Source organism: Tamandua tetradactyla, chromosome 11 (genome assembly GCF_023851605.1).
Source record: "Tamandua tetradactyla isolate mTamTet1 chromosome 11, mTamTet1.pri, whole genome shotgun sequence".
Taxonomy (NCBI): domain Eukaryota; kingdom Metazoa; phylum Chordata; class Mammalia; order Pilosa; family Myrmecophagidae; genus Tamandua; species Tamandua tetradactyla.
In genome coordinates this window covers 95,624,251-95,647,331 of record NC_135337.1, presented here as the reverse complement: position 1 = coordinate 95,647,331, position 23,081 = coordinate 95,624,251, and the positions used below count along the sequence as shown (strand labels likewise).

The window sequence follows — 23,081 nt, the reverse complement described above, 5'->3', positions numbered from 1 at the left end:
AGAAGCAGACCAGAGAGGGCCACATGCATTGGCTCATGGCTGAGGCGGTTCGGGGCTCCAGTCAGAGAGCTGGGACCTGGTCCCAGGTACAACTGTGGGAAATCGAGGCTGCGCAGGCTCCTTCTGGAAGGACTTGTCAGCACCAAAGGGCCCCATGCAGGACACACTCTGGACAACAGAGACATGCAGGCTGGGAAGGGGCAGGGCCTGGGGGCAAGAATCAGCCTTGATGCCCCTCCCCCATCTCATTCTTTCTCTGTCCCTGACCATCTAGGCGGGCGCCCACCGGAGTCTCAGCCCCCAGCCCCCATCCTGTCACCAGACAGCTGCCCAGCCCTCTCCCCAACCTCCCCAAATGGCCGCTGTCACTTGGCAGCGAAATCAAAACCAAGAGCAGTGCCTTCTGACTTCCCAAACTCCTTGCTAGCTAGCTTCTGGAATGCTCCATGCATGCTCTCCCCTGTCTTCTACCAGGGACGCTTTGCCATGTCTGCCCCCTGTGGACATTGCGTGTCCTGGCAGGTGTGTCAGGCAGCTGTACTCCAAACCAACCTGACCAGCGGTGACCAGGGACAGTCGCCCCTGGCCTAGCCCTGGCATGGGCAGCTCAGGAGGGAAAACAGCCACATGGACACTGCCCGTGGCATGTGCCCCCATCTCACACACCATGAACATAATGCCTGGGGGTCCCCCAGCCACAGGTGGGTGGTCGGAGCCCGGCTCAGGGCTCTCAGTGCAGGGGCCTAGCTGAGAATGGCTGTCGGCAGCCCGCAGTCACCAGGCCCTGGGAAGGCGGTGGGAAAATGGTCCCAACAGGCACTGGCTTCCCAGCCTCGGCCACGTCAAACACTGTGATTGAGATTCCACTACAAATAAATGGATTTCAGGTGAGAAGGTGTCCTGGGGTGAACTGTACCCCCAAACGAGACATGTTCAAGCCCTACCCCTGGTCCAGTGAATGGAACCTTATCTGGAAATAGGGTCTGGGCAGACGGGCTTGGTAATGTCCTCATGAGAAAGGGAAAATTAGACACAGACAAACAGACGCCGGGGAGAAAGCCATGTGACAGCGTAGGTGGAGAGCACCGAGGACAGCCAGCCATCCCCAGGGGAGGATTTCAGGCTTGTGACCTCTGGGACGGTGGGACAATGATTCTCTGCTGTGTTAAGTCACCCAGTCTTGGTTGTTTGTTGCGGCAGCCCTGGGAGGCTAAGACAGAGAGACATTTCTGCCTCTGGCCCTTTTGGCCAACACCTGGGCAGATGCTTCCGGCTACCCCCAGCAAAACCCCTAAAGGGCGTCCAACCAGCCACCTGGGTGCAAGACGCAGCTGGTGTGGAGAGGAGGATGGGGGCAAGCCCGCCGCTTCTGGATTGAGTCATGTCCCCCCCCGAAAGACAAAATCTGGTCTGAGCTCCCGCCCCACCGCCGGTCCAGCCTGACCCTCCAAGGCATGGAACCGCAAACGCCTGCTGTTGAAGCCTGTCTGTCGTGCCTGTGTCACAGCGGCCCAGGTACACTCAGGCCCCACCCCACTCCACGCGGTGCTGAGGAGCCGCAGGGGGCCTGGTTCCCAGGTGGGTGGCAGGCGGGAGTCACTCCCCGTCGCGGCCAGCTAGCCCTGGGGCTCTCTGGCCACAGCCACCAGGTGGCAGTGTGGGCCCAGGAGCCGGCAGGTGCCGCTGGGCAGGTCCTAACAGGTGGGGGGGCGGGGGGCCAGCACCCCCTGCTGGGACGGCCACAGGCCCCATGAGATGGGAGACGCACAGCCCGGCAAGAAGACCTGTCGCTGGACCCACCTGGCACCGGTATGGGGTGGCCTGTGCCCCACTGCCTCAGTTTCCCCTCTTGGGCCCATCCCTACCATTCTCTGAGTGGCACTGCCATTCATTCCCCAACTATTTCTGGTGTGCTTACTGTGTCCGGGTGCTGGGGGCGCAGCAGGCACCCAGAGACACCCAATCCCTGCCACCGGGGGCACATGTTCTCCCATGGATGGGCAGCGAGTGTCACCCCATCTGTGAGCAGAGCACAGAGAGGAGGGGACAGCTGGGGGCACAGGTGGGGAGGCCTTGCCCGGCCAAGCTGTGTAGCTCTGCTCTGGGCCCGGGGGAGAAAGGCAGGGTGGATGCCAGTGGCCCCGGATTGCTGGCCCTGCCTGCAGCCTTTTGAGGTTGGAGTGGGGGGCGGCTGCGTGTGTCCATAAGGCCTTGCCCAGAGTTGACATCCTGCGATATGTGCCAAGGACACAGGGCTCCACAGGCAGGGGAGGAAATGAAGCCCTGAGTCCTTGCGGTCCGCACTGCCCACCCCGCAGGTCATGGGGCGAGGGCGTGCTGGGGTCCCTGGCCTCGGGCTGAGGTTGCTCCCAGGCTCCTGTGACGTCCAAGACGGTCAGGGCTGGAGTCCAGGGCCCTGGTCCTGGCTCCCTGGAGGCCCTGCCCGGCTGCCATGGCACTGCCTCCAGGGCCACCCCTCCCCAGGAAAGGGCTGTCATTTCTCTGAGAAGTTCTTCCTGCCACCGGGGCGGCAGCCGGGCCACACCCGAGGGGCCCTCACTCACAGGCGGCTCCTCAAATGGGTGAACGTAAATTACCCTGTGACCCGCCATCCCCTCCTAGGTGTGTGCTCGGAATTGAAAGCAGGGACTCCGCGGGATTAAGCACCCCCGTGTTCACCGTGGCGTTAGTCACGAGGGCCCAAGATGTGCCCCTCGACAGGTGACCGGAGAAACCAAACAGATCCGCCCACCAAAGGAACATTCTGCAGCCCCAAAAAGGAGCAGCCCCGATCCACGCTGAAGGCAGCAAGCCGAAGGAAGCTAGGCACGGAAGGCCACGCGTTGTCTGATTCCACTTTTTTGAGATATCCGAAGAAAGCAAACCTGTGGGGGCAGAAAGTAGATTTGAGGTTATAAGGGGCCGGGACACGGGGGCCACTGCTTCCTGGGGACCAAGTTTGCGTTTGGGAAGCCAGCAGTCGGCTCCTCAGCCGCGGGGTGGGGCGTCCAAGGGCATTTCATTGACGGGAGGTGGGCCCCAAAGAGTCCCGTTCAAGTTCACACACCCAGGGACAAGGGGGCTGGGGTTTGGTGAGTGCCGGGGGCTCATGTGGACTAGATCATTCAAATCCGAGGTTGACTTCTAGAAGGCCCCCTCACTATATCTGAGCCTGGCACACTTATCCTAAAAAAAGTGTTTGTTCTTTATCTGAAGTTCAAATCTAACTGGGTACTGTGTGTTCTCTCTCTTTTCTCAAACTTTTTATTTTGAAATAATTTCAAACTAGCAAGACAGTTGCAAAAATAATACAAAACTCTTCTGGATAAAGACTTTGTATTGTTAGCTTAAGACTTTACCATAAACACATACTGAATGCTTTTATGCCTTTGTTGAGATGACTATGTTTTTTCTCTTAACGTATTTATATGCTGGATTAAAAAAAAACTTTTAAAAAAATGAAAAAAATAATTCAAAACTCCGAGAACTCCAACATAGCCCCAATGCCCCAGGTTCACCAATTTTAACTTTTTCTTTTCTTTTCTTTCGTTTTTCCTCTCTATCTTTTTCTCTCTTTTTGATCCGTTCTCCCTTCCTTCCTTATTGCTAGCTTTAATCTACCATCTATTTTGTAAACCTTTGAGAGGAACTTGTATATGCATCATGCTCCTTAAACACTTCACCCTTCCATAATTCCTAAGAACAAAGACATTCTTTTATGTACAAGTACAGTTTATCAAGTTCAAGAAATTTAACATTGAGATAAAGCTGGCGGTCTATATTCCAATTTTCCACACCTCCCAATAATGTCCTTTTGAGCTGTTCTCCTCCTCATTAGACCCCATCCAGAATCACATGTTGCATTTAATTGTCACTGTTGCCTGAGTTGCTCTTTTTTTTTTTTCCAATTTTGGAAACATACACAACATCAACGTTCCCATCTCACCCTGCCACCCCACCCCGAGCGTACCATTCTGTGGGATTCATCAGGGTTGGTTGCGCTTCCCTCATCACCCTTTACCAGAACTTTCCCATCGTTCCAAAGAGAATTCAACATAACCCCCATTTCTCCTCCCCCAGCCCCTAACCTCTAATCTACTCTCTGTCTCCATGGATTTGCCTATCCTAGCCACTTTGCAGAAGTGGGAGCATACAATATTTGTCCCCTTGAGTCTGGTTTATTTCACTCAGCATGAGGTCTTATCCATGTTGTAGCTAGCACCTCACTTTTTTTTTTCCCCATGGGCAGGCATCAGGAATCGAACCCGGGTCTCCGGCATGGCAGGCAAGAACTCTGCCTGCTGAGCCACCGCAGCCAGCACTTCCCTCTTTTTATGGCTGGATGGCATTCTACTGTAGCATATGCCACGTTCGGTTCACCCGTTCATCTGCGGAGGGACCTTGGGTTGCTCCCACCTTCTGGCTATTGTGAATAAGGCTGCTGCACCTGTTGAGTCCCTGCTTTCATTTCTTTATGGTGTAGATACCTAGGGGGTGGAATTACTTAGGGGTGGGATTTCTGGGTCCCAAGAACTCCATGTTAAACTTTTTGAGGAACAGCCAAACTGTTTCCCAAAGCAGCTGCCCCATTTCTCATTCCCACCAGCAGTGCCTCAATAACCTTCCGCATGAGAAATGCAAGAATGAAGTCAGGACATTGGAAGATTATCGATTCTAGAGAATGCATTTACTGATGAGAAGCGAGTGCCTACCATAGAATAAAATTCGTGCTCCTCCATCACGGCCTTTCCCACTTCCTCTCCTCCCTCCAGCTTGCCAACAGTTCTCTGCCCTGGGGAGGGTCTCCCTGAGGAAGTGGGTTTGGCTGTTTCCCTCCCTGGGAATCAGTGAATGCACTCACCCAAACACATCAATAAAATCCAGCGCACGTGGTAATTATCCCTTCTTCATTCTGATCACCCTCTGGGCACTCAACTGGCCCACCCACAACTGCCTATGGGGGAGGAGAGAATCAGAGCTACACTGATCACGGTTCTACCTGTCTGGTGGGTGGTCTTGCAGACCACTTCCCATCCTCTCATTCCTTCTATGCTTCTGTAGCAATCTGGGAGAAAATGAGCCGAAAGAGTGCGAGATCCCTTGGTGGGCAGAGAGCATGGATGTGGCAGAGCAGCAGGCGGGACAATCCTGGCCCGGCTGGGTCTCTGGCAGAGGCAGGGTGTTCCAGGAAGCAGGTCCCATGGCCGCTTCCCCCAGACAGACTGGAGGCGGGGGCCGGAATGGAAACACCCCTCCTTAAGGCTCAGGTGTGACGTGCTGCGGCGGGGGGGGGGGGGGGGGGCGCTCCTGAATTCCACCTAGGAGAGCGGGCACAGCTGCTGGATCCCAGCATTCTCCGCTCTGCCACTTGAGCAGCACCAAGTGACTTTTCTCTTGCTGTGTCAGCTTGTCATCTCCCCTTCTTTGGGAAATGAAAAAGATGGACCAGGTAATTTTTTAAGTTCCTCTGGGCTCTAACAGTTCCTGATAGGGAATCTTCCACGTGAAGAGGGGAGAAAGGATTAGGCATTCCAGAAAGGCGGATACCCCAGATATTTGCTGTTTAAAAGCAATTCGCCATGTGTCTAATGAATGTGTGTGCATGCCTGGTGTACATTGAAGAATGTGACTCTCTCCTCTGGGGAGTTATCATCTAGTAGAGAGAGCGGAGAGAAAAGAAAGAAACCCAGCCTACCCACTTTATGCGGTGGGTTGATACAATATATACACAGATGAAGGTTATAAACAGACAAGGCCAGCAATTGACACACTGGCGGCCCCACAGGAGGTGGAAAGGCGCGACCGGAACCGGAATTCTGGTCCCCACCACGCTGTGGCCGAAAGAGCTGGACCGCGCCCAGGCTGGCTCTGAAGCAGTCAGAGGACTTTGGGGAGGCGAGGACGGGAGCACAGTGACATCCAGGTTGGAATTCACACTTTGGTTCTGCTTTTATTCCCGCGTGTCCCGGGCCAAATCAGGACCCCTGAGTCTGTTTTCTTCTCTACAAATGGGACACTAGCCCCCTACCTCACGTGGCCACTAGGAGGGTGAGCTGCAGTGTTTAAGGGACAGAAGTGGCCTGGCCAGGGGCAGGGTTCCAAGTCAGCACGTTTCAAACTCTGTTCTACCCAACACAGGTTCCTTGGGATGTTAACCAGTGTTTTAGGAAAAAGACAACAGTGTCCCATGGAGAAACAATGCCAAAGGGAAAAAGTCCAGGTTTCAGACTTTACCCTTTGGAGATGGAAGTCTTTTTTCAAACCCTTTGTTTTCCTGATTACAAAAGCAACACAACACACCCTCCCTAAAAATGAAAGCTTTTTGATTAGGGGTGTGACATGACCGAATCCAGGATTTAAGAGGCGTTTGTCTGACAGTTTGTACGTGATTGATTCCGAGAACAATCCCCAAAGAGCCTCTGGCAAATGGCCCAGGCTGGGCCTGGGTGGCAGGATTGGAAATCAGAAGGAAGAGATGGAGAGCGAGTGAGTGAAGGAATCACAACATTTAGTAAGTGACTGAGCTCAAAGAATGATGTAAAAGAAAACTCTAAAGACTTAAGAGCTTTAAGCCTGGAATGTGGGGAACATAAAGGAACATAAAACAGGTGCAGAAGCAAAACGAGGACTGACGATGGTGGCTGGTTTAAAGCCTGTGGGGTGGGCCAAGGATGTAGACGAGGGATACAGAGGGTAAGTGCAGGGGCCTGAGACCCTGAACAGAAGCCAATCAGACTGGAAATACGGAACGCAGTCTCTATGGAGTCTTGGCCAAAGGCATTTATTTTCTGAAGAAAGGAAGAGAGCAGAGAGGGGCAGGAGATGAGCAGCCTGGCAGGATTTCCAGTTGGGAGTTGAGCCGAGACTGCGTGTCAGGCTAGGGATAGCCAAGTTCCAGAGAAGCCAATGGAAGGCACCAAGGAGGGGAGGTGTCCCCTGCACTGGCTGGAGGCTGGAGAAAATGAGGAAAGAGAAGAGTTTCTGGATGGGAAGATGATTAGGTCACTGGAGGTATCTTGAGAGAGATTTTGGTGGCAGGATGAGGTGCCAGATAGGAAGGAAGAAATGAAAGGACATTAAAACAGAAGGCTGAGCCACGGAGAAGGCAGAGAGGCACACCCCTCCAGGCAGAGAAAGGTGAGGTGCACAGGGCAAGGGAGGGAGGTGGAGGGAAGGAGTCTGAAAGGCAGCAGGACCTATGTCTCTAGCTCAGATGGAAGCACTTGTGGGAAACCAGAAAGGTTTTCTAGGCTCAGATGGAAATGCAGGTGTGCAACGCTGAAGAGTTAGAAATCAGACAGAACCTCAAGGCGAGTTCTCCTCTGGAGCCAAAGAGGAGGCTCTCTTCCCCACCTGGTGTGGGTTCGGCTCCTCCATTCTGCAGGGAGTGGCTAAGTGGGAAGTCTACTGTGTTGCATGAAACATCACCATTTGGATTTAGGAGTCTTGTTTCAGGCTATGGGCTTGTGGATGTAGGGAACATCTTTTTGCTTCAGAAAAAAGGTGACTGCTAATTCCACTTGATGAGGTCAAAAAGAACCTGACAAGACTTGCTATTGGAGTTCACATTTTCGAGCTTGAGATCTAAAAAGGCTGTGCTTCCGGGGCTCCTGATTCCTTCTGGACTCTATTCCGCATTTTCTAGCCAACCAACACCCATAAAACTGACCTCTGCTCCCCATCCCAGGGTAATCCAGGCCCAGCCTGCCTTTCTCTTGGGGAAGCAGAAGGACAGCTTCAGCCAACATCTTGACTCGGTTGTATCGTTTTTCTCAGGAAATAGATATTGACTTTTCACCACCTTTTCCCTGGGAGAGCCAAGCCCATTCCAAAGGCCCTCCAAAGGACGCAGGTTTCAGTTGGTCAAGCAATTCACGAGTTAGATCCTTCAAGGTATCACACAGTCCAACATTCTTAGCCAGCAGGGATGGACGAGGACCCTGAGAGTACCTGGCTCTCAGTTGCCCATGGATGACCCTGGAAGGCTTTCACTTTTGCGCTTAGTACCCTTCCTGACGGGTATTAAAAAGCTATGGTTCCTTCGTTGCCAGCAGCACCGTGTCCTCCTCCGTCAGAGGCCACAGCAAGCCTAGACCCACCGGGCCCTTGTTTCTCCAATCACCAAGGAGGCCCCGCCTCCCCTGCTGCCTGTAAGAAGAGCCTGGCTCCATTCCTGGTTCCCTATTTGGATGTGAATGTCACTCAGCCAGTTTGCCTGCATGGTTTCCTGGACCCGGAAGGGGTACACCTCGATGCAGAGATGCAATCATCACACACTGATGCAGAGATGCGATCGTGGCTACTACCTTGGAAGGAAAAGCACATCGTTGGCATCCTGGGCCTGTCCTTTCGTTTTTCTTTCCTATTTTTTCAAATGTCAGCAGCTGTGGTCGTGTCATCCATTTTGGCAGGCCTTTCACACCCAGCCATGATGACCCATGTGCCTTAGTTTCTTCAAGGATGAGATTTTCCAGCCAAATGGGACTCATTTACGTTCAGGATTCCAGAGTTCATGGATAGCCCTTCATCTAACATCTCTGCCTCCCAGAAAATACTTTTTCAGCCATAGAAATTCTGCGCCTTCTTAGAAAATAAAAAGGTCAGCCCTACTTAGGGGTCCCGACGTTTCCAAGGGTCAGTCTGGAAAATGCCCAATGTTACCTGAAATAACCTCACTGCATCTGGAACCTCTTTATGACAAATAAAAGTGGTTCCAGATGGGTGGCCTTGGCCCCAGCCAGGGTCCCCCACTGGCCCTTTGCTCTTGGGGACTCCAATGGACCCTTGTCCAGAACCTCCCTTCAGAGAAGCACTTCCCAAGGCTTGCCTTGGAGAGACAAGGCTCAGAAACGCTGCCAGGCTCTTAGCAGAGCTGCGCTGAGACCCAGAACCAGTGCCCAGGGGCCCAAAGCAACATCAAGGCAGGGCTAGCTCAGATGGAGCATGGAGGGGTTTGGTGGGGCAGGAGGCTGTGAACGAGGCCCCTCTGTGCCCGTTTCTCAGGCATAAAATGTAGGGCTGCTCTTTGATCCAGGTTCGGTTTGACACATGTGGGGATGTGGCGTGCGGTGCACTGAAGAACTACTCACCCGAGGATGAGGGTGGGTGCGCGGAAATGGGTACAGACAGGGTGGCCGGGACACCCCATCTCTTGGCACCGGGGCTCCCTGCCAGCCTCCCTTTGCTGGATTCATTTTCACCATTCTTCCTGGAATAGCGGCTCACTTGGAACTACAGTAAGAATCCCCTCTGCACGTAGGCACGCTGCGTTCCGGTCCCCGGGGCCCCTTCACATGCGTCCGTGTTTCATCACCTCCCGCTCTACATCCCCAGTTTTGGGGCCTCCCGGAATAGGCCCGCTTCCCTGTGCTGCGGGCGTCTCGGGCCCCAAACTTCCTTCCATAATTCGAGGATCTCATGATGGGCACCAAGCGGGGACAGCCAAGGCCCCCCAGCTGAATCCTCCCCGCACTCCGGCTGTTTCTCCTCGCTGCCATCTTTGCTCCCTCGGCTGGATGAGAACTAAGTGCCAAGCTGGTTCTTGGGGAGACCTGGCAAAGAGCTCCGAAGTGATGGGGGGCAGACTGAGACCCTGGCGGGTTTCGTGGTGGGTGGGCGGGAAGCTTCCTGGAAGGCCCCCCTCAGCTGAGAAAGGAGGTAACCGTGGGCCAGAGGAGCCCTGGTGGGGACAGCACTGGAAGGGCCACGGAAAGGTTCTCCCCGAGAAGGAAGGAGGGCAGCAGCTTTCAGGACAAAGGGGGCCTTCCCACGACACTCAGGAAGTGCGCTTTCTTCTGTGGAAGGAAGGGCCTCCCCCACCGTTCCCCAGAGCGGAGCAGGCTGCAGCCAGTTCTCCCGGGCAGGGGGCGGCCCGAGCTATTCCGAGGAAGGAAGGCAGGGGGCTCACAGCCCCTACTTCTCCCCAGACAAGGGCGCAGAAGGGTGGTGGCCCCAAGGGTCTCAGAGGAAAGACAGGTGTGCACCCCACACACTCCTTGGGAAAGGCGGTGGGCCCCGAATTCCCCAGGTTCCCCCTAGGAAGGACGGTAGGGGGCCCCCAGCCCCTGCAACTTGTCTGAGAAAAGAGAGCAGGGGTCCCTCATCTGCAAACCCTCCTCCCCGGGCCTCAGGGAAGCGGGACAGGGTCCAGAAGGGTCCCTCGGCGGGGCCAGGGAGGAACCCGAACCCTCAGAACAGGGCCAGGGAGGAACCCAAACCTTCAGAACGGGGCCAGGGAGGAACCCAAACCTTCAGAACGGGGCCAGGGAGGAACCCCAAATTCCCTTCAGTAGGGGACCAAGGAAAGGACCCCAAGATTCTCCCTAAAGGGGGAGCATGGAAAGAATCCCCCAAATTCTCCTCAGAAGGGGCCCCAGGAAAAGAACCTCAATTTCTCAGAAGGGAGTTCAGGGGGAAAGAAAACCCAATTGTCCTCAGAAGTGGGATCGGGGAGAGAGCCCCCAAGAGTCTCCTCAGAACGGGGCCGGGGGGAGAATCCCGAAGCCTCCCCTCAGAACCGGGATCGGGAAAAAGCCCCAATTCTCCTCAGAACGGAGTCCGGGGAGAGGCCGAAAGTTCTCCTCAGAACGCCGGCCAGGGCCAGAATCCCCAGGGCTGTCCTCCAGGAGCCGACCCCTAACCCCGAGGGCGGCACGCGGGACCGAGAAGGCCGCCCGGGGCCAGGGCCGGGCCGCGCTTCGCGCGGAGCCTCCTCGGAGCGCGCCGCCCGCAGTCCCGCCCGCCGCCCGCGGAAGCGACCCACGCCCGCCCGGCCCAGGCCGCCGCCGGTGCATTGTGGGTCGGGCGCCCCTGCTGAGCACTGCGGGGAACCCCCTGCCCAGCCTGTCGCCGGCCGCACGGCGCCCCAGCCGAACCGCCCTCCAGGGTCCGAGCGAGCCGGCCACAGATTGACGCGTCCCCTGGCCCCGCCTCTCGCGGTGTTCCCGCCCTTACGCCGAGGCCCGGCCCCCGCAAGCTCGGATTGGGCCTGAGGTTCGCTCAGCTCTCCCATTGGCTGACCGTCTGTCAGTCACTCCGCCCCGCCCCCACAGGCCCGCCCCCGCCGGCGGCGCGATCCCATGGGCCAGCCGGCCCGCACGTTGATTGGCCGCCTGCCCTTGTCCGTCACAGGGTAGACCACGCCCTCCACGGGGCGCGGAGCCCCTATACCCGGGCGGGACCTCATTGGCCCGCGGCGCCGCCACTCGGCGAGACGCGCCTCAACCCGGAAGTGTGCGCGGCGAAATCTGCCTAGCAACCGGGGAAGCCGGGCGGCGAAGCGGGCAATTTCAGTGCGCGGCGAGCGGCGAGGCCGAGCGGCGGCCGCTCCTCCCGACCGGGTCAGCGCCCCGCGGCGCGTGCACGCGCACCCCCGCGCGGTCGGGCGGCGGGCGGGCGTCCTGTCCTGCCGTCCTGTCTGCTGTCCTGTCGCCGCCGCCGCCGCGGGACGCGACCGGACCGGACCAGAGCGCGCCGCCCGACGCCGCCCGCGGGCGCCGGGCAACTCGGGTGAGTGCGGGACGCCGGGGGCGCGCCTCGCGGAGGGGCCACTCTCGGGGGGACCCCAGGGACTCCGGACGCTCTGGAGGGATCCCCCACTTTCGGAGGGACTGTGAGGGGACCTGAGGGGACCCTCACTCTCGTGGGGTACCCAGGGACCCAGGACTCTGTTAGGCGGGTTCCCACCCTTTGAAGCATCCCGGACTCTTGGAGGGACTCTCCCCCAGGGATCCCGGATGCTCTGGGGGGATCCCCCACCTTCAGAGGGACTGTGAGGGGACCTGCGCTCAGGGGGACCTGAGGGGACCCTCACTCTCTGAGTCCCCCAGGTCCCACTCTTTGAGGCACCCGGGTCTCTTGGAGGGACCTCGAGGGGACCTCTGCCTCTCAGGGGAGCCCCCCACTCTCTGAGGGGACCTGGATCCTGGGCGGTACTCCCAGGGCCTACAGACTCTCTGGGGGGATCCCCGACTCTTGGAGGAACTGAGAAGGGACCTGGGCTCTGAGAAACCCTGCCTCTTGGTGGGAACCCCCCACTTTCTGAGGAGAACCTGAACTCTGAGGGAACCTGAGGGGACCAGACACTCTGGGGGGACCCCAGGTGGCCCTGGATTCTCTGGGGGGTCCCCCCCTAAGGGGAACCTGGATTCTGAGGGACTTTACTCCTCTCTGAGGGGATCCCTGGCACTGTGAGGGGAACCAGAGTCTCTGGGGGTCCCTCCTCTCGGGGGCTCCCCACTTCCCTGAGCTGTTGTCCAACTTTTCTGTCGTCCTGTTAGGCACCCTTCCTTTTCTAAGGGTACCCCGCTTTTCAGGGGCCCCTTTTTTCTTGTTTGTTTCCCACTTCTTTGGGTGACCCCTCCCCCTTCCCCAAAGTGTCCCCCAACTCACTTGAGATGTTTCTCCTTCTGACAGAACCATTCTGTCCCACTTTTGATGGGATCCCTTCCTTTTTGACGAATGCACCCATGTCTCTGAGGGACTCCCCACCGTTCTGACCTGTCCATACCTCCATCGTGGTTCTTTGTTCTCTGAGGTGTCTCCCACTGTTCCGTTTCTGTTGGGTCCCCCATGATTCTGTGGGTGCCACAATTCTCCCTGGGACCCCCTGCTCTTTCAGAGGGCCTCCCTTGGATGTGAGATGTCCCCCTCCTCAGGGGGGCTCCTCGCGTTTCCAGAGCATGCCTCCGCTCTTCCAAGCTGCCCCCTCTCCTGACAGGGGATGCCCTAGGTCCCTCTGCGCTGAGGGGTTCCCCCTTTCCTGAGGGGTCTCTCCTGATTCCATAAGGGAGAAACTCTCCCCCTCCCCCCATTTCTCCTTGCAACTCCCCAATGTTAAGGTCCCCTTGTTTCTCTTTGTGTTACCCCCTACCCACTCTTCTTTCCTGCCAGGCTTGGGGTCTTCTCTGAACTTTTGTCTCAGCTTCCAGGGACCTGGCGTTTTTCACGGCTGGAAGGGAAGTTGGAACGAAAGAGAGGCAGAGAGTGCTGTTGCCTTCCTGAGGCCTGTTTGGGTTGGGGGAGTAGGAGCAGTGGCTGGATGACTCCCTCGGTTACTCCATTTTCCAGCTGCAGAGCCACTGCAGGGCTGTCAGGCCGCTGTGGAGGCAGGACGGACAGGGCAGGAGCCTTGTTTCCCCATTATCACCATGTCAGGCTGGGGACAGACCGACTTCCTGTCCCTCAGCCCTCCCTCCCGCATCACAGTAAAAAAGGAGAGGAAAATGCTCCTTTGGTTCTTCCTGCCGCGTTTTCCCTCCCTAGGCCCTGCCGTTTCCCCCTTGCTCTTTAGCGGGTCCCCCGTTTGTGGGCTACTCGTTGGTTTAAAGGCAGGCCACGAAGCAGGAAACGGGTCACCCTCGATCCAGGGAGGGAGGCGGGGGACAGAGGATTTGAGGACCTTTCTGTGAGTTTTAGGTGACTTCAGCCTAGCCCAAAGGAAGTTTTCACGTGGCTTGCACAAGTCCCTTGTGTGCTTTTTTTCCAGTGGCCCACCCTGGATTCCAAGTCCACTCCAGTAGCTAATTTTATCTGCTTTGCCAAACGCAGGGCTCTCCGGAGCCGGAGCAGATGAATGCTGGCATTGAGAGACGGTCGGAGGGACAGGGACACTCTTGGTGTGAAACCTGAGTAACTTGTAACCACTTCGTGTCCATGCACACATCTCAAGCCCAGAACGTGGGAGAACGTTCCTGAAGCGGCGCTCTCGCAGGACAGGCTGAACTCCTGTTTGGCTGGCTTTTCAACAAGTCCTTGCCTCTGACTCCGCTAGAAAGGCAGTTCCCTCGCGAGCCGATTTAGGGCTGGCTCTCTCCTGTTCGCCTCTGTCTGGGTCTGGCTTAATTTTAGTCCTTTGTGAAGACTCCCGCCGAGGCTATAATTTGAGTTCTAAATCTGTCGGTGGGCCGTGTGGACACAAGTTTCAACTCGAGCCGTTTTCTCCTGCGGAGAAGCACTCAGGGCTCCCCGGGCTCCTTGCTCCCTGTGCAGTCAAGTCCAGGCAAGAGGCTTGGTTACTGGTCTCCTCCTCTTCCTGGTCAGCCATAGGCACAGCTGAGGGGCAGGGGAAGATGGCGGGGAGCAGCGAAGGGTGTCCCGGGGTGGGGCCCGAGACGTCCCTGGAGCAGGTGAATGATTTTGAATGACACGCACAGGACCAGCCGGGTGGGGTGTGAAAAAGAGTTGTGGCTTCAGACCGGTGCCTGCTCAGTACTTGAGGGAACAAAGCGCCATGGCCATGTGGGAAGGGCTGAGCCTTAGGAGCCTCGGTGGACGAGCACGTGGAAGAATCAGAGACGATGAACGGGGGGTGCTCCACGCAGCGCCCCCCACATTGTTGGTGTTCGGCCAGGGCTCGTCCTGGTGCCCCGGGAGATTAGAGGTCCAGCCTGGACTCCCAGACCAGGAAGCCTTGGGGTCTGCCGAGGCTAAATATGCCCAAAGAGAAAGAAACCTGGAGTGTGTCTTGCAATACCCGCTGCCTCCCTGAGTCTTGTGGCAGGAATTTGCCTGAGTTCTGATGCCAGATGGGATTTGGGCTGTGCTCGCCTGGGCCCTGGCTTTTCTGTCTGGGATGGGGTGCTTTGTGGGTGAGGGCAGGCAGGGAGACGTGCGACCGCTGAGCGTGAGGACCCATGGGGAGGGAAGGGAGGCGCAGCCTCAGTGTAAACTGTCTTAGCCATATCCTGGGACTGCTCGAGCGAGCCGTCTGTCCTCACACGGTAGAGCCTTGAGAGAGGAACCCTGCTTTCCGGGTAACGGATCAGATAGGGGGACAGAGGACTGGGAAAGAGGTGGATGGAGGCATTTGATGCTACCAGGTAGTGGTGCTAGGTGTGTGGCTTGGTGCCCACGAGGAGATAGGATTCACCTCCAGCTCCCAGGAGCCCCTGGGATGGCGAGAGATGGTGCCCAGGGGTCCGGGGGTGGGGCAGCTTTTATCTGACAGCTCTAGAATCCCGGCTAGATGGGGTGGAGTTCTGCTCAGCTACTTCACTCCCCGGTAGCGGCCAGCTGACAGCTGCCCCTTGTGGCTAAAACCCAGGGGGGTGCCATGGGTGAGAGGCCGAGCCCCCCAGTGGGTGGGAGGGCCGCTTTTCTCCCCTTGAGATATCCTCATGTGCACAAGAAGCAATTGTGGGATTGAGGCAAAGAAGTTCCTCTGAGTTCTTTCAAGGGTAGAGAAAAGAAAATGTTATTTTTCAAATGTAAAGAACAAGGCAAACAACTTGGAAGGGAGCACCATTTCTGCGAAGTGCCGTGTGCCTCCCGGGTGCCACAGACTTCCCTCTGGCAGGGGTGGTGCCGCCACCCTGTCTCTTTTATCTAACAGGAAGTTTTCTAAACTTCTTTTTTTTTTTAATTGAAGGATCTTTACAGCAGTAAAAACCTAGGATAGTTAGAAACGATATTGATCTGGGGTGCATTTGTTAGATGTAATGTAACGTGGTCATCCATTGGTGGGCAGCCCTAAAAGGCATGCGGGCCCGAACACTGCCCGGCTCCTAACCCTGGACCGAGAAACTGTTGATTTATGTGACTGAAATAGCCAGGGAAGTGAGGGTTTCCTTCCTGTCAGATATGGCACCCAGGGCACTAAATCCCTGTGGGCCTCGATGGAACTGGGCAAGAACTGCAGTATGGAGCGGCCCCGTCCAGATGAATGGATGCGGTTATTTTTAATTTCTGGTATTCACTTTGGCTTCATCCTCTCCGTAACCTGTTTCGAATATGAGTTTAGGCTTTTAACCTGGGCTGTCAGGGGTGGTTGAGCACTTGAAGTCAACAAGGGTTTTACTAACTGCAGGTTTTCCTGTTTGGCCATACGGTAGTTTTTTTATTTGTTTTTTTTATTTTTAATTACATGGGCAGGCACCGGGAATCGAACCCAGGTCCTCGGGCATGGCAGGCAAGCACTCTTACCTGCTGAGCCACCGTGGCCCGCCCTTTTTTTATTTGTTTTAATGCAACTGAAACTGGATTGAAAAATACAAAGTGTTCAATATCCTCTAGCTCATGCAGCCCCCTGTGCCAGCAAGTAATTCAGTGACAGCTATTTGAGCGCCTTCGATGTGCCAGGGGCACTGGGCTAGTGCTGGCCGTGCCCTCAGGAGCTCATGACTAGCTGGGATGCCCAGTCACGAGCAAGCAAACGGGTGGGTGCAAGACCAGCATGGGACTTCCTTGGGAATATCCCGGATGTTGGGATTTTGGGGGACTGTCTCCTGGAGGTTTGGAAATGAAACCTCACTACTTCTCCAGTTTCCTCACTGGGCTCCTTGCTTCCGTCTCCCCCCACTGGAAGGAGCAGAACCGTTGGCGCTTTCCAGCCGATTGTTGACAGTAGTCAATCCGTGGGTGTAATCTCGGAGAATCGAGAGAATCTCAGCTTTGCTTGCAGTCTTTTTTGGCATATGTTTTTGGAAGCCTGTGGTATTTCTTCATGGCGAAGAGATAAACGGCTCTAAATGCCCTTCCCATCTTGCTTGAAATCAAATGAAGGCCCGGACGTTCAGAGGAGCATACCTGGAGTTGCTTAGGGCCCAGGAAAACTGAGGCTTCAAATGAATGAACTGGCTTTGCTGTGTTGGGATTGGCCTCTCGGCCAAGCGTCCCCTCTTCTCCTGGCACTTGGGAAGCCAAGCTGGAAGGCCTAGTTTGATGTAGTCCACACGGGTCAATTATTTGACAGGTGCTTGTATTCAGTACGTGAATTTGTGAGGGGAGAATGGAAGGCAGGAGTGGAAACTTGGGGCCCAGCCTCCAGGGGAGAGGGAGGGTGTCACAAGGAGATTCCCTGGGAGTCTGTCTTCTTTTTCTTTCCTTCCACTCAAGTTGTGGCCCAGCTCTGAGTCCGGAGGTGGTGGAGAGGCTGGCCAGCTGGGGCCGGAAGTGGGCGTGGACAAGTAGTGCAACTCTGCACGTGACCAGGCTCCCACCTCTGGGCTCTGCTGCCCTTGGGAAGTGGATGCTTGCTCCCTCCTCACTTCCTGTCCCCCCTCCCTCCAGGCTGGGTCCTTGGGCCCAGGAAATGGGCCCAGGAAATGTGTTCAGGTTATCACTTTGTCTCCTCTGGCAGAGCTGGGGCGCATTTGCCATTTCTAGGGGCTCAGGTAATGTACCCACAAACCCAGAGGAATGCCTGGTAGGGTGGCCAGCAGGACGGTTTCCTGTTGCATCATCTCAGTGCTTCCTGCAGGGGCTTGCCTGCGTGGAAGGCTGCTCCGGAGGTGCGTCCAGAACCTAAAGCAGCAGAGAGCAGACAGAGAGGTCCTTCGGCAGAAGCAGCTGGCGGCATGTGCACTCACAGGCCCTGTGTGCAGTAGAAACTCTGGAGCTAGGAGTTTTGGGCTTGAATCAGGATTCCCTACCCCCCCCCCCCCAACCTTGCTGGCCGTGTGATCTCACAAAAGTGGCCGAGTATAAGCGACCTGACCTCCTGGAGCCTCAGCTTCCTATTTGTGAAGCAGGGATGATAAACATGGAGCAAGAAGCCAGCGTACCGTAGGTGCCCAGTAAAAGTCATTATTACAGAGTCATGCCAAGGCTGAGTGTTCCTTTTTTTTTTTTTATTATTAATTAAAAAAAATTAACTAACACAACATTTATGAGTGTTCCTTGTGAGGTTGGCACACAGGTCTATGTGGCCCCAGTCTCCTATGGCTGCCGAAGGAGCAAAGCACCAGGGCCTGCTGCCCCGGGCTGGGCGTGGCCCAAGGCCAGTGTCTGGAGGTTCCTGGAGTGGTGGTTCGTTGTAGCCTTAATGCCCAGGGGACTTGCCACCTGGACTGGCGCTGCCTCCTGAAGTGTGCCAGGGTACCTGGGGTAGGCTCAGACCCAGACCTTAGGTGGCCGCAGTGTAGGGGGGACTGCTGGTCTTCAATGTAAACATTCATTCAGCTTGCCAAGGGCCAGGCACCTGGGTAGGCCCAGGAAAAGACAGGAATTTAACCTGGGAAGTGCAGCGAAATGCAGACTTGCAGGAAGGAGGGACAGCTTGGGGCCCAGGAAGGGTGAGGGGGAGCTGCCTGTCGGTGGCACTCCAGGAGGGAGCAGCGCGCACAGGGACACGGAGGGCTAGACCCCAGGTGTGCGCCTTTACCTGCAGAGCGGTCCTCGCCTGTAAGTCAGGGCTTGAACGGAACCTTCGGCAAGGAAAGCCCAAAGTTACCTCCAGAGGTAGAAGGCCTTATAAAACTGTGCCACGGTAGGATCCAAGATGGAATTCAAGTTAAAATACTATTTAAATCGAGTTCTTGATAAGCATCTTCTATCAGAAACTAACACAGCCGGTGACATGAGGCCTTTCTGACTTCATTGTACTCATACAGTTTTAAGAGAATGCAGATTTGGGGGCTGCCTCTGAGTTTTTTACAGTTGAGAATGGTCAGCATTTAAGCAGGTCTAAAATTCTTGCCATGTCAGAGCCATTTTTTTTTTTAAACTTTCATTGCACTTTCAAGCTTCAGGCTTTATATATAACCTCTTAAAGCATCTCTTGAGGGTTGACTTTTTACCTAAATTTGGAATAAAGATCTCACCCTCTCACCAAGCAGGAGCGTGTTCGCAGGTTAGAGAGTAGGGTTGTTTGCCGTCTAACTGCTGAGAAGGACCTACCACCTGTGCTTGTCAGGCAAGGCTGCGAGCCTGGGGGGACGCACAGAGCCCCGGGAGGGACATTCCCTCCCCTCAGTACATCTACTCGGAAAAGCTGCTGTGCCACTGCTGGAGAGTGGGGTGCGAACTGGATGCCAAGTTTAAAAACGTGTTTTTCTTCATGTTTAAGTGGAGGATGTTTGTGAGCAGACCTATGGCGGTGTGACTGGCAGTCCTTCGCAGAACAGGTTTAAATCGGGTGATTTCTAGACTCAAGACGGTCAAACAGCCTTTTTTTTTTTTTTTTTTGGTAGTTTTCGGTTTTGCTTTTCTTCAATTACTTTAGTACGCAGAAAATGCGGTTCACTTACTAACTTTTCAGAGACCTGAAATGGATCTAAATTAGGTGGGCATATCTTTCTGTAAACCACATGCAGACACAAAGGAGATGCTTCTTGCCAAATAGTGACACGTGCCAGTGAAGACAGTGGGACAGGCACTTCCGGTTCTCCGACAATAATTCTGAGCAGTTTGCATTTAACCCTTTAGGGAAGCACTTGAGCTCACAACCCCGTGCTCGCTGGACATCACCTAGTGCACGCAGAGACTCGCCCTGAGCAAGTGGCGTGTAACTGCAGACGGAGCCCGGACTCCATGTTGCATAAACACCAAATGTGTAGAACTGTGGGTAAAAACGACGCTCAGGACAAAGCAGGTGCCTGCCCAGAAAGCAGGCCATCTCGCGAGCTGTGTCCGGAGTTCTTAGCAGCCCTGATAGGGAGAGGGGGAAATGGGCATTGCTGTTTTTCTCCCTCAGCTTGTTTCCCACAGATTCCTTGTTCAGTGTCAGCAAATGACATTGGTGTTCGTTGTCGCAACTGTAACAAGTTGGAAGTATTGTCCTTTTCATAAAGAATCACTGTCATAGTCTCTTATTTTCTGGTCCTTGAAAAAAGTATCAAAAATATCAGCGTACTAAGGAAATCAAATTCACATAGAAATTAATCTTTCCCTCTCCTTTCCCAGCCCAGCTGCATTGTAACCTTACCATGTGAGCGTGCCTTTGCGTTAAATAAGAAACTCTGAAACAGTCTTCCCTCAGGGAGCGTGGTCATTTTGTCCTAAACTCAGCGGAAATTTTAGGCTTGCAGTGCTAAAAACACAAAATATGGAAACCTTTCTCGTAAGGGTGATTTTTTTTCTTGCAACTTGGTGTACTGAGCGCCAACAACCTGTTTCTTCTGTAGAGAGCGGCTCAGGAAGCGGGCCAGAGCTTGGCAGCCTCCATGCTTGGGTCTGCTTTGCTACATGAGCAGTGACTGTGCCTTCTGGGTTTTGAGAGGGAAAGGCCTTAGAAAGCCCCAAGGACCCACCGCCCAGGTGTGTCCAGCTGTGGCCTTGGCTCTGCTCTTCTGCATGCCGGGGATACTTCCCCGAAGTATCACCAAGAGCCAGCTCAAATGTCACCTCCACGAGGACTCCCAAGCCCCCTCCCCTGGCCCGGTGGGCAGCCCCTTCCTCTGGGATTCTTCAGTCTTCCTCTGAAGGCGTTTTCCACAATGCAGTCTTTCCGAGCCCCCGGCCAGCAGGTGTCTGGAGGGGCACCTGCAGGCTCCTGCAGCAAATCCCTTGGGGGAGTGCCCCTGAGACAGGCATTGGGCATCAGTGCTTACCATGGAAGGCTTCTCAAGGTTTGCCCACGAGAAGCTTCTGAGAAGTTTTCTTTGGTCATATTTCTGATTTTAAAAAAAAAGCACAAAATACAGTGCCACTAACTTTCAGAAGGTGGTGCTAATCCTTTCCGTCAATTTTTACACTTCTGTGGCGCCTTTGGCCAATTCCTGCTATAAAAGGGGACATGTTTAATGATCTATTATTAAACATGGAATTCGGCCCAAATTTCTTTTCTCCAGTCCCTCTGCTGTGCAGGGACAGACTCGGATGGTGTTTAGTTCACCTAATAGTCCGCTCGAATGATAATTAGAATATTTTTGCAGTGGTTGGGACGGATTATTCCCGCTGTTATTTGTGAGGATCTGGTCTATGAAAGAGACCAAGTTGAAAGTGAACTTAGAAAAAAATCTCCTTTGCATTAGCTATATAACAGACCTGAAGTCCGTGAACAGCTGGGCCTCCCTGAGTGTGAATTGGTGGCCTTCCCCAGAGCAGAGGGGAATCTTTGACAAAACGTTGGACCTAGCCAAAGTCTCTTAGCGGCTCTTCAGCTTTCCGGTGCTGTCCAAACGCGGTTGCATCATCTCTCAGAACCCCCAGCTGAACTTCTTTGCCCTTTGGTCCAGTGTTGGTCACACGGGTCCCAGGGCCTACAGTCCCAGCAGCCTCTGCTTCCGCCCTGCCAGGCCCTGCCTCGCTGCCCCCGTACCCGTCAGTACCTGGGCGCTGTCCTTCTGCCACACGACCAGCCCTGGGGCCGGTTCCCCCCCACTCTCCCGGCTGGGGAAGTCGGGTGCCCTGTGCAGCAGCCCACCTGCTGCCAGTGCATGCCTGGCCCACAGGGCGTGTCATCACTGTCTTGCAGCTGAGGTCTCTCGAAAGCAGGTGGTTGTCACCGTTGTGACTCACGCAGGGCTTCCCAGCCTCCTCTCCAGGTCCCTGCGTCCACCTCGAACCTCGGGTCTCGCATCTGACCGCACTTTGCCCTGTTTGCCCTAATTAAGTTGGCATTAATCAAGGCCCAGGTGAGCGTCAGTGAGGTAATATCTTGCCTGTATTGCTTTAATACACATCATCTGATCCCTCAATGTGGCGGAAAGGGCTACCACGACGTCCGGCCGCTGGAGAAGAGGGGCCATCCTGGGTTTTTGCTGTAACCTATCCTGGAGCATCGGATGGACAAGGGAGCCTCCTGAATTCCTAGGGCAAACCACCTGTTTGAGGATAAGGCAAGTTGTGTTTGTTTAGTTTTTGAATGTGAACATTTTAATTTCTATGTAGCAAAGCAATTTGCTGACAAAGCTGGGCTAGGGAAGGGTTTTGGGGTCAACAGTTTGTATTTTGTATCATTTTCCAGTTTGACGGATGCTCCCTCTTCTTTTTATACCATAAGTTGTTATTATTCAGCAAAAATTGTTATTTGTGGGGAGGGGCAGGGATTAGCCAACCGACAAACAGCAGTGACAGAAAGTTAGCAGTAGCGCCAGTCAAGACGTGCTTTTCGGAAGGCCCTGTAAAGGGGGACCACCAAATAGAAAAACTTAAATTTGTGATTCATGTTCCAAATCAGTGAGTTTGAACTCTGGGCCAGGACCCACCGTGGGTCCGAGTCGCGCTGCCTTTTCAGGGTGAAGCCGCGTGGAGCGGGGGGCCCACAGCAGCAGGAGGGGGTGCTTGAGTGTTCCATGGCGCACGGGTGTCGGAGGCCGAGCAGAACCCCTTGGCTGAACCCTGGAAAAAGCACGTGGAAAGGGCCGTTTACGGGGACCCTCCGAAGCTGAGCTGCTGCGGGCGTCCAGCGCCTCTTTGCCACTCGAGGTTTCCTGCGAACCCCGCAGAAATGGTTCCCTGCGGCGTCCGGAGCCGGCAGCCCCGGAGCGCCCCGGGGTGGGTCGCAGCTCTCTCCGGCGTCCTTACCCCTGCCCCAGGCGGATCCGTGGTGGGCTCCAGGCGCGCGTACGCCGGGGTCTCGGACCGGGCGGCGGCGCAAGGGCCCGCGTGGGGACTGGTCGCGCGTGGGGGCCGCCCGCAGCCGAGGCGGGAGAGGCGGCGCTTCCGGGGCCGGGTTGCGGCGTCCCGCCCTCCCGGCGCCGGCCCCGCCCTCGGCCGATCAGGCCCCGCCCCTCCCGTCCAGGTCCCGCCCCGCGCGGGCGGGCGCGGCGGCGGCGCCTTTAAGAGCTCCCCGGTGTTTTGGGGGCCGCGGGCCGGGCGCTGACCTGGTGCGCATGTCCCGGCGGTGACGCCGCGCCGGGCTCCATGTGTGCGGCCGAGGGGCGCATTATCTGGCCGGCGGCGCGGGCGGGCGGGCGGCGGAGCGGGCGCGGCGGCCTGGGACCCTCAGGCGCAGCGAGCGCGCGGCCCCGCGCCCCGGCTCCCCGGCCCCGGTAAGTTCGCGCACCCAACTTGGCGGCGGGGCGGGGCGCGGCCCGGGCCGGGGGCGTGGGGTGGGGCGCGGGGGGCCTGCGGGGACCCCCCTCCGAGCGCGGAAAAGTGGGGCGAGCGACCCTCCCCCTGGCTGCGCTTCGAGAACGCCCGCCGGGCGCCGCCCTGAAAGTTCTTGCGCGCGCCGCGCGGGGGGCGCGGGGGTCCCGGAAAGTTGTGCGCGCCGGTCCCGTCTGCTGCTGCGCGCCCTCCGGACCCCGTGGTGGCCGCGCGGGGGGCGCTGCTTCCGCGGGCGGCACGTGGGCGGGTAGGCGGGGGGCGCGGGGTCCAGCCGGGGGTCCCGGGCCAGCCTAACTGGGAGGCGGCGCGGGGCTCGGTGTCAGAATAAGAGTCTCGCGGCCCACGCTGCAGGGCGGCCGGCCCTCCCCCAC

General features: G+C 56.2%; 1 protein-coding gene across 3 annotated transcripts in view; it reads left to right on the top strand.

Annotated features, from left to right (window-relative positions):
- The first annotated feature begins 11,442 nt into the window (after positions 1-11,442).
- Positions 11,443-23,081, top strand: part of GATAD2A (GATA zinc finger domain containing 2A) — a 75,370-nt gene continuing 63,731 nt past the window's right edge. Inside the window, exon 1 of one of the 3 annotated variants that reach the window (XM_077122056.1) lies at positions 11,443-11,508. The gene's annotated coding sequence lies outside the window, so the exon portion shown is untranslated. Of the gene's footprint in view, positions 11,509-22,573; positions 22,653-23,081 lie in introns of those variants that run through there. The other 2 variants (XM_077122060.1, XM_077122057.1) reach the window with 2 other exon arrangements.